Source organism: Eschrichtius robustus, chromosome 2 (genome assembly GCF_028021215.1).
Source record: "Eschrichtius robustus isolate mEscRob2 chromosome 2, mEscRob2.pri, whole genome shotgun sequence".
Classification (NCBI taxonomy): domain Eukaryota; kingdom Metazoa; phylum Chordata; class Mammalia; order Artiodactyla; family Eschrichtiidae; genus Eschrichtius; species Eschrichtius robustus.
This window is the reverse complement of record NC_090825.1, coordinates 152319960-152328771: the sequence shown is the minus strand read 5'-3', so window position 1 is coordinate 152328771 and position 8812 is coordinate 152319960. Positions and strand designations below refer to the sequence as shown.

Below are 8812 nucleotides of genomic sequence, written 5' to 3'. Positions count from 1 at the left end.
AGTCACGCAGAGCCCGGGGCGGGCCGCCCCGAGGAGCCTGGCGCCCGCGGACAGGTGGGCTTCCCGCCCGGAGGCTCGCGGGCGGCGCCACCAGGGAAGTCCTTTACAGGTCTTTTAAAAGCGTTCTGTCTCTTCTCTATCTGGTTATATATATTTTTTCTTTTCTTCCTGCCTTCCTCAGAAAATCTACCTACCCAGCTTTAGAGCAGGAAATTATCCGATTGAATTCTAGCTGTTTCTGTAACAAGAAATTTTTTGTAATGGTATAAACAGAAGAATCTTAGTTTGAACGAATAAAAATGACTCATTTATGTTTATTCTGCATCTGGTATTAGTCAGGTTTATGGCTTTTATTTCCTAAAATCTTTCTAGAAATATTTATTATGATTTTGTTCCTTATATTTTTATCTGCATTATATTGTTATTTCCATGGAAGGTTCTGGACTGTTTCCAAATAAATTCCTTAGAAGGGATTGTTCCTGGCACACTGTTACTTCTGATGCCCTTACATTTGTCAAAAAGAAAATGAGGGTTTTTTGGACCTAAACTGAGAAGAATTACAGTGGAGGGAAGATGAGAGATGTATTTCTTTAACTGCCATTTATGTCTGATCCTGCGAGAGTACAGAATTTTTGATGGGTGTGTCTTCAATTTTGTGGACCCAGGCGTTGCCCACTGCCCAGCTCCTCTGACTATACATGACCCAGATGCTCAGTTTCTGTCTTTTCTGTATTGATCGTAGGTGGAGGAGTTACTGATGGCCATGGAGAAGGTAAAACAGGAGCTGGAGTCCATGAAGGCGAAGCTGTCCTGCACTCAGCAGTCACTGGCAGAGAAGGAAACTCATGTGACCAACCTTCGGGCCGAGAGAAGAAAACACTTAGAGGAAGTTCTGGAGATGAAGTAAGTTTTATAATATTGTTCTTCAGGCATATGCTTAGTTGAAATACTTGTCCTCATCGCTTTCATCTTCTGGCCATGTTTGTCACGCCTGACACGCTTAGCCTAATTTTAATGCTCACTTGTGTTTCTCACTCCTTAGAACAAATTTGGGACAAATCCTCGTCAACTAGAAACTTTTTTTGCCTCCCTGTCATTGAATTTTGCAGTCCTCTAGAGTGTATGTATCCGTATGCAATTGTGTCTGAAGTTCCTAAAACCTTCTGGAAACTTCTGGCAAGTTGTTGAGCTTTCTGAGGAAGATAACCATTGCTCCTGAGGTCATACGATGGCTAGGCAATTTTAAAAACATTTTTTATTATAAACATTTCCAAAGGTACACAAAAGTAGAGAATAGTATAGTGAACCTCCTTATACCCATCCCCCATATTTCACCATCAACATTTGCCGCACTCTCCAGTCAGTTTTGACAAAATTGTCACTTTTAGCAGAACCATTCTTTACATCATTTTCGTACTTTCCAGGCATCTTGCAGCTTCCTTGAGATAGTCTGTTGTGAAGGCTGTATATATCTGCTGTGCAGAATACAGCTGCTGCTTTTTCTGCTCTGTGACTTTGAAAAGTTCTGGTTTCCTTCTCTTCAGAACAAGTATGTCTCTTTTTTAAGTCCCTTAGTACTTTCTCCATCACTCCAATCCCCACCCCTGTGTAATTGTCCTGCTCTCATTTCACTGAAACCAAGTCTATGCTGGGACCCCTCAGTTACCTTCATCACCTCAGCAGTTACCTGTGTTCTTGCCATCTTCTCTTCTGACTCAGAGGAGATACTGTCTCTCCTTCACCAAGCTCGCTTTTTATTTCTATCACAGATTTAAGCTCTGGTTCCCTCCTCTGCAATCTGTCTCCATTAATTTTCTTTCACATAATCTTTGCTAACTTTCTGTTAGTTCCTTCTTCTCTGCAATAAATACGCACTCTCTCTGACCTAAAGTAAACAGTCTTTCTGAGCCCAGCCAGTGCTTGAAGCTAACATCCCCTCTTCTTTTCTGCTACTTTGAACTATCAATACATGTTGAATATGAGAATTACAAAGTAGCAGAGGATCTTGCCATGACACCTCAGCATGAATTTTCATGGGGCATGATTGTTTTGATATCATGACGGCAGCCCAGGAGTTGAGGAAACAAATATCGGGGTGTCCCCTGTGCTTATGGATTATTAGGACACAGTGGGAGGTTAAGAGAGCCTGATCTTTCAGAAAAGAATTACAGGTGATGTGCTCTCGGGAGTGACAGATACTGGAGCCAGAAATAGGTTGATACGCAGGGAGAACGGGGAGAATTTAGGGTTCTGAGTATCGTGATGAGAAAGTTTGCTTCTTACGAGCAGGTTAGTAGAGGCAGTTGAAGACAAGGTTTTATCCCTGATGATAAGAACATAGAGGAAGGATGGGTATAATATTCGGGAATACAAGGTATCGATGTGATACTCCTAAGCACAAACACGCCCTGCTAAAGCAACGGTGTAGGAGTATTGTTTCGTTTTCTCTGTGTACCAATATCTTGACTTGACTTGTCACATCTTTCCCACTCAGTTCAAGTGTCTATAGCGAAACAGTGGTGGATTTGTAAAGGAATTTTCCTTTATTATTAGGACTTTGAAAAGATATGAAAGAATTTTTTAAAGAATGCTTGACTTTAAACCATTAAAAGGGAATTGCGTGTTTTTTTTTTTTTATTGTTATTATTTTTGGAACCACAGTACTAAACTTTCTTATGGACTTCCCTTGCCAACCCAGATTAGAGATCACATTTCAGAAAAATACTGTGATTTGCAAGACTGTTTTTGGTAAGGTCAAACACTCACACACTAAGGCATGGGATGAGTCATTAAAGTATTCAGAGAATTTATAAGTGGTATAGAAATTTGATGAATAAACATTAAATAAAAGTTCTAGAAATAAGGTGTTAAAACCTGGCTCTGACAGGTGACCTGTCTCTTAAATCACCTTCCTCATTTGCTCAGGAGATACTACTACAGCATCATGCTGTTCTTAGATTTTCTACAAGTTTTTTGTCATGCAGATTTACTGACTTAAAGTTTTTAAAGTAGTCTTTGCTTTAATTTGCACTTAAATTTCTCCTTGTTGTTGTCTCTCATTTTCATATCTTAATAAAATGGTTGTTTAATACCTTTCTTTTAACAAATTAAGCACTTCAGGCCTAATCGTCTATCCAAACATGCTGTTGAGAGTGGTGGCTAATCCCAAACTCCTAATGTATCCCTCCTCCACACTCTTTTCTCCTTTGGTAACCATAAGTTTGTTTTCTATGTCTGTGGGTCTATTTCTGTTTTGTATATAAGTTCATTTGTATCTTTTTTTTTTTTTTTTAGGTTCCACATATAAGCGATATCATGATATTTGTCTTTCTCTGTCTGGATTACTTCACTTAGTATGATAATCTCTAGGTCCATGCATGTTGCTGCAAAATGGCATTATTTCATTCCTTTTTATGGCTGAATAATATTCCAGTGTGTGTGTGTGTGTGTGTGTGTGTGTATACATATATATGTATAAATATATAAAACACATCTTCTTTATCCATTCACTTATTGATGGACATTTAGGTTACTTCCATGTCTTGGCTATTGTAATAGAGCTGCAGTGAACACTGGGTTGCATGTATCTTTTTGAATTATGTTTTTCTCTGGATATATGCCCAGGAGTGGGATTGCTGGATCATATGGTAACTCTATTTTTAGTTTCTTCAGGAACCTCCATACTGTTCTCCATAGTGGGTGCCCCAATTTACATTCCCACCATCAGTGTAAGAAGGTTCCCTTTTCTCCATGCCCTCTCCAGCATTTATTGTTTGTAGATTTTTTTGATGATGGCCATTCTTACTGATGTGAGGTGATATCTCATTGTTGTTTTGCTTTGCATTTCTCTAATAATTAGCAATGTTGAGCATCTTTTCATATGCCTTTTGGCCATCTATACGTCTTCTTTGGAGAAATGTCTATTTAGATCTTCTGCCCATTTTTTGATTGGGTGGTTTGTTTTTTGATATTGAACTGTATGAGCTGCTTGTATATTTTGGAGATTAATTCTTTGTCAGTTGCTTCATTTGCAAATATTTTCTCCCATTCTGAGGGTTGTCTTTTCATCTTGTTTATGGTTTCCTTTGCTGTGCAAAAGCTTTGAAGTTTCATTAGGTCCCATTTGTTTATTTGTGTTTTTATTTCCATTTCTCTAGGAGGTGGGTCAAAAAGGATCTTGCTGTGATTTATGTCATAGAGTGTTCTGCCTTTGTTTTCCTCTAAGAGTTTTATAGTGTCTTGCCTTACATTTAGGTCTTTAGTCCATTTTGAGTTTATTTTTGTGTATGGTATTAGGGAGTGTTCTAATTTCATTCTTTTACATGTACCTGCCCAGTTTTCCCAGCACCACTTATTGAAGAGGCTGTCTTTTCTCCAGTGTATATTCTTGCCTCCTTTATCAAAGATAAGGTGACCATATGTGCGTGGGTTTATCTCTGGGCTTTCTATCCTGTTCCACTGATCTATATTTCTGTTTTTGTGCCAGTACCATACTGTCTTGATTACTGTAGCTTTGTAGTATAGACTGAAGTCAGGGAACCTGATTCCTCCAACTCCATTTTTCTTTCTCAAGATTGCTTTGGCTATTCGGGGTCTTTTGTGTTTCCATGCAAATTGTGAAATTCTTTGTTTTAGTTCTGTGAAAAATGCCATTGGTAGTTTGATAGGGATTGCACTGAATCTGTAGATTGCTTTGGGTAGTATAGTCATTTTCACAATGTTGATTGTGGATTTGTCCATTTCTTCCAGGTTGTCCATTTTATTGGCGTATGGTTGCTTGTAGTAATCTCTCATGATCCTTTGTATTTCTGCAGTGTCAGCTGTTACTTCTTTTTCATTTCTAATTCTATTGATCTGAGTCTTCTCCCTTTTATTCTTGATGAGTCCGGCTAATGGTTTATCAATTTTGTTTATCCTCTCAACGAACCAGCTTTTAGTTTTATTGATCTTTGGTATCGTTTCCTTCATTTCTTTTTCATTTATTTCTGATCTGATCTTTATGATTTCTTTCCTTCTGCTAACTTTGGGGTTTTTTTGTTCTTCTTTCTCTAATTGCTTTAGGTAGAAGGTTAGGTTGTTTATTTGAGATGTTTCTTGTTTCTTGAGGTAGGATTGCATTGCTATAAACTTCCCTCTTAGAACTGCTTTTGCCGCATCCCATAGGTTTTGGGTCGTCGTGTTTTCATTGTCATTTGTCTCTAGGTATTTTTTGATTTCCTCTTTGATTTCTTCAGCGATCTCTTGGTTATTTAGTAACGTATTGTTTAGCCGCCAATGTGTTTGTGTTTTTTACGGTTTTTCCCCTGTAATTCATTTCTAATCTCATAGCGTTGTGGTCAGAAAAGATGCTTGATATGATTTCAATTTTCTTAAATTTACTGAGGCTTGATTTGTGACCCAAGATGTGATCTATCCTGGAGAATGTTCCGTACGCACTTGAGAAGAAAGTGTGATCTGCTGTTTTTGGATGGAATGTCCTATAAATATCAATTAAATCTATCTGGTCTATTGTGTCATTTAAAGCTTCTGTTTCCTTATTTATTTTCATTTTGGATGATCCGTCCATTGGTGTAAGTGAGGTGTTAAAGTCCCCCACTATGATTGTGTTACTGTCGATTTCCTCTTTTATAGCTGTTAGCAGTTGCCTTATGTATTGAGGTGCTCCTATGTTGGGTGCATATGTATTTATAATTGTTATATCTTCTTCTTGGATTGATCCCTTGATCATTAGGTAGTGTCCTTCCTTGTCTCTTGTAACATTCTTTATTTAAAAGTCTATTTTATCTGATATGAGTATAGCTACTCCAGCTTTCTTTTGATTTCCATTTGCATGGAATATCTTTTTCCATCCCCTCACTTTCAGTCTGTATGTGTCCCTAGGTCTGAAGTGGGTCTGTTGTAGACAGCATATATATGGGTCTTGTTTTTGTATCCATTCAGCAAGCCTGTGTCTTTTGGTTGGAGCATTTAATCCGTTCACGTTTAAGGTAATTATCGATATGTATGTTCCTATGACCATTTTCTTAATTGTTTTGGGTTTGTTTTTGTAGGTCCTTTTCTTCTCTTGTGTTTCCCACTTAGAGAAGTTCCTTTAGCATTTGTTGTAGAGCTGGTTTGGTGGTGCTGAATTCTCTTAGCTTTTGCTTGTCTGTAAAGCTTTTGATTTCTCCATCAAATCTGAATGAGATCCTTGCCTGGTAGAGTAATCTTGGTTGTAGGTTCTTCCCTTTCATCACTTTAAGTATATCATGCCACTCCCTTCTGGCTTGTAGAGTTTCTGCTGAGAAATCAGCTGTTAACCTTATGGGAGTTCCCGTGTATGTTATTTGTCGTTTTTCCCTTGCTGCTTTCAATAATTTTTTCTTTGTCTTTGATTTTTGCCAATTTGATTACTATGTGTCTCGGCGTGTTTCTCCTTGGGTTTATCCTGTATGGGACTCTCTGCACTTCCTGGACTTGGGTGGCTATTTCCTTTCCCACGTTAGGGAAGTTTTCGACTATAATCTGTTCAAATATTTTCTCTGGTCCTTTCTCTCTCTCTTCTCCTTCTGGGACCCCTATAATGCGAATGTTGTTGCGTTTAATGTTGTCCCAGAGGTCTCTTAGGCTGTCTTCATTTCTTTTCATTCTTTTTTCTTTAGTCTGTTCCGCAGCAGTGAATTCCACCATTCTGTCTTCCAGGTCGCTTATCTATTCTTCTGCCTCAGTTATTCTGTTATTGATTCCTTCTAGTGTAGTTTTCATTTCAGTTATTGTACTGTTCATCTCTGTTTGTTTGTTCTTTAATTCTTCTAGGTCTTTGTTAAACATTTCTTGCATCTTCTCGATCTTTGCCTCCATTCCTTTTCCGAGGTCGTGGATCATCTTCACTATCATTATTCTGAATTCTTTTTCTGGAAGGTTGCCTATCTCCACTTCATTGAGTTGTTTTTCTGGGGTTTTATCTTGTTCCTTCATCTGGTATATAGCCCTCTGCCTTTTCATCTTGTCTGTCTTTCTGTGAATGTGGTTTTTGTTCCACAGGCTGCAGGATTGTAGTTCTTCTTGCTTCTGCTGTTTGCCCTCTGGTGGATGAGGCTATCTTAATAGGCTGTTTTTAGATCAGTTTTTTAGTTCACAGAAAAGTTGAGCAGAAAGTACAGAGAGTTCCCATACACGCCTTCCTAGACCTCAAATTCCCTTGTTGTTAACGTCTTGCATTGGTGTGATACAGTTGTTAAAATTGATGGGCCAGTATTGACACATTCTTAACTAGTCCATAGTTTACAGTTTGGATCACTCTCATGTTATACATATTATGGGTTTTGCCAAATGTATGATGGCATGGATCTACCATTACAGTATCATACAAAATAGTTTCAGTTCCTGAAAATTCCCCATGCTCCTCCTTTTCATCCCTCCCCCATCTCCCCATTCCCTGATCTTTTTCCTGTAGCCTTTTCAGACTGGCTTCTTTCCTTTAGCCTCTGTGTTTAAGGTAATCCCATGTCTTTTTGTGGCCTGAGAGTTTATCTTGTTTTATCTCTGAAAATATTCCACTGAATGGACATACCATGGTTTGTTTATTCTATTACCTATTGAAGAACACCTTGGTTGCTTCCAGTTTTTGGCAGTTGTCAGTAAAGCTGCTGTAAACATTCATGTGCTGGTTTCTGTATGGGCATCAGTTTTCAACTCATTTAGGTAAATGTCTGGGAGTGCGATTGCTAGGTTGTACTGAGCTTTGTAAGAAACTGAAAAAAATACCTTTTGAAGTGGCTGTAAATAATTTGCTTTTAATTGCATGCCTTTTTCTTTCTCTCTTTCCTGTTTATCTTTTTTCCTCCATTCTGCTACTCACTGCCTATCTGAAGCTGTTGAGTGAACTATTGCATGAGACCAGTCATTTGGGCTTTAAGTGGTTTAAGGTATGAAGAAACTGCTTTTACATTTCTACTTCTGAGGCTGTGTACCCGTCATTCACTGTCCTCTCCAGCTTCCATCTTCTATTTTTTTATTGTATCTTTTTGTGTCTTCTAACCCTACTGTGAATTTTGCTTGTATGTATTGCTTCTATGCACCAAAGTAATCTACAAATATTTGTTTGAAATATCTTAAATGGCTTTTAATGTCCCTAATGGCTAGGGACATTATACTTATTATCTTGCTCAGGTCCAAAATTTATGTCTCTTGCCTAAATTTAGCCTCTGAGAAGAAATGCCTCCCTCTGATAGAAGAAGGGTAGCTGCATCTCTGGATTTCTCAAGAAGCAACGTAAAATTGTTTGGGAACCATTTTTCTTATTACAACAAAATACACACCCTTTTAAAGTTTGAGCAGAGAAAAACTCTCAAAGGAAAATGACTCTTGATGCCTTTCTTGTATTCTTACAGGATCCCCTTACATGTCTTTATTCCTAATATGTGCTGCTCTGCACTGAGCCCATGCCCCAAATTTAAAGAAGTTGTCCAGTGATCTAATGAAGGAAGACCTCCTCTAACCTGTGTTGGCAAATGGAAAGAATAAAGTGAATAATTCCGTGGGGGAAAACTCAAGGGCTTTTTTTTTTTTTTTTAAAGAAATTTATTTATTTTATTTATTTTTATTTTTGGCTCTGTTGGGTCTTCGTTGCTGTGCGCAGGCTTTCTCTAGTTGCGGCGAGCGGGGGCTACCCTTCGTTGCAGTACACGGGCTTCTCATCACGGTGGCTTCTCGTTGCAAAGCATGGGCTCTAGGTGCACGGGCTTTAGTAGTTGCGGCACAGGGGCTCAGTAGTTGTGGCTCGTGGGCTCTAGAGTGCAGGCTCAGTAGTTGTGGCACACGGGCTTAGTTG

General features: G+C 38.5%; 1 long non-coding RNA gene across 1 annotated transcript in view; it reads left to right on the top strand.

Annotated features, from left to right (window-relative positions):
• The window catches only part of LOC137759771 (uncharacterized), a 118456-nt gene continuing 109644 nt past the window's right edge, over window positions 1–8812 (top strand). Inside the window, exons 1-2 of the long non-coding RNA XR_011073148.1 lie at window positions 1–109; window positions 743–903. This is a non-coding gene — a long non-coding RNA (uncharacterized lncRNA). The remainder of the gene's footprint in view (window positions 110–742; window positions 904–8812) is intronic.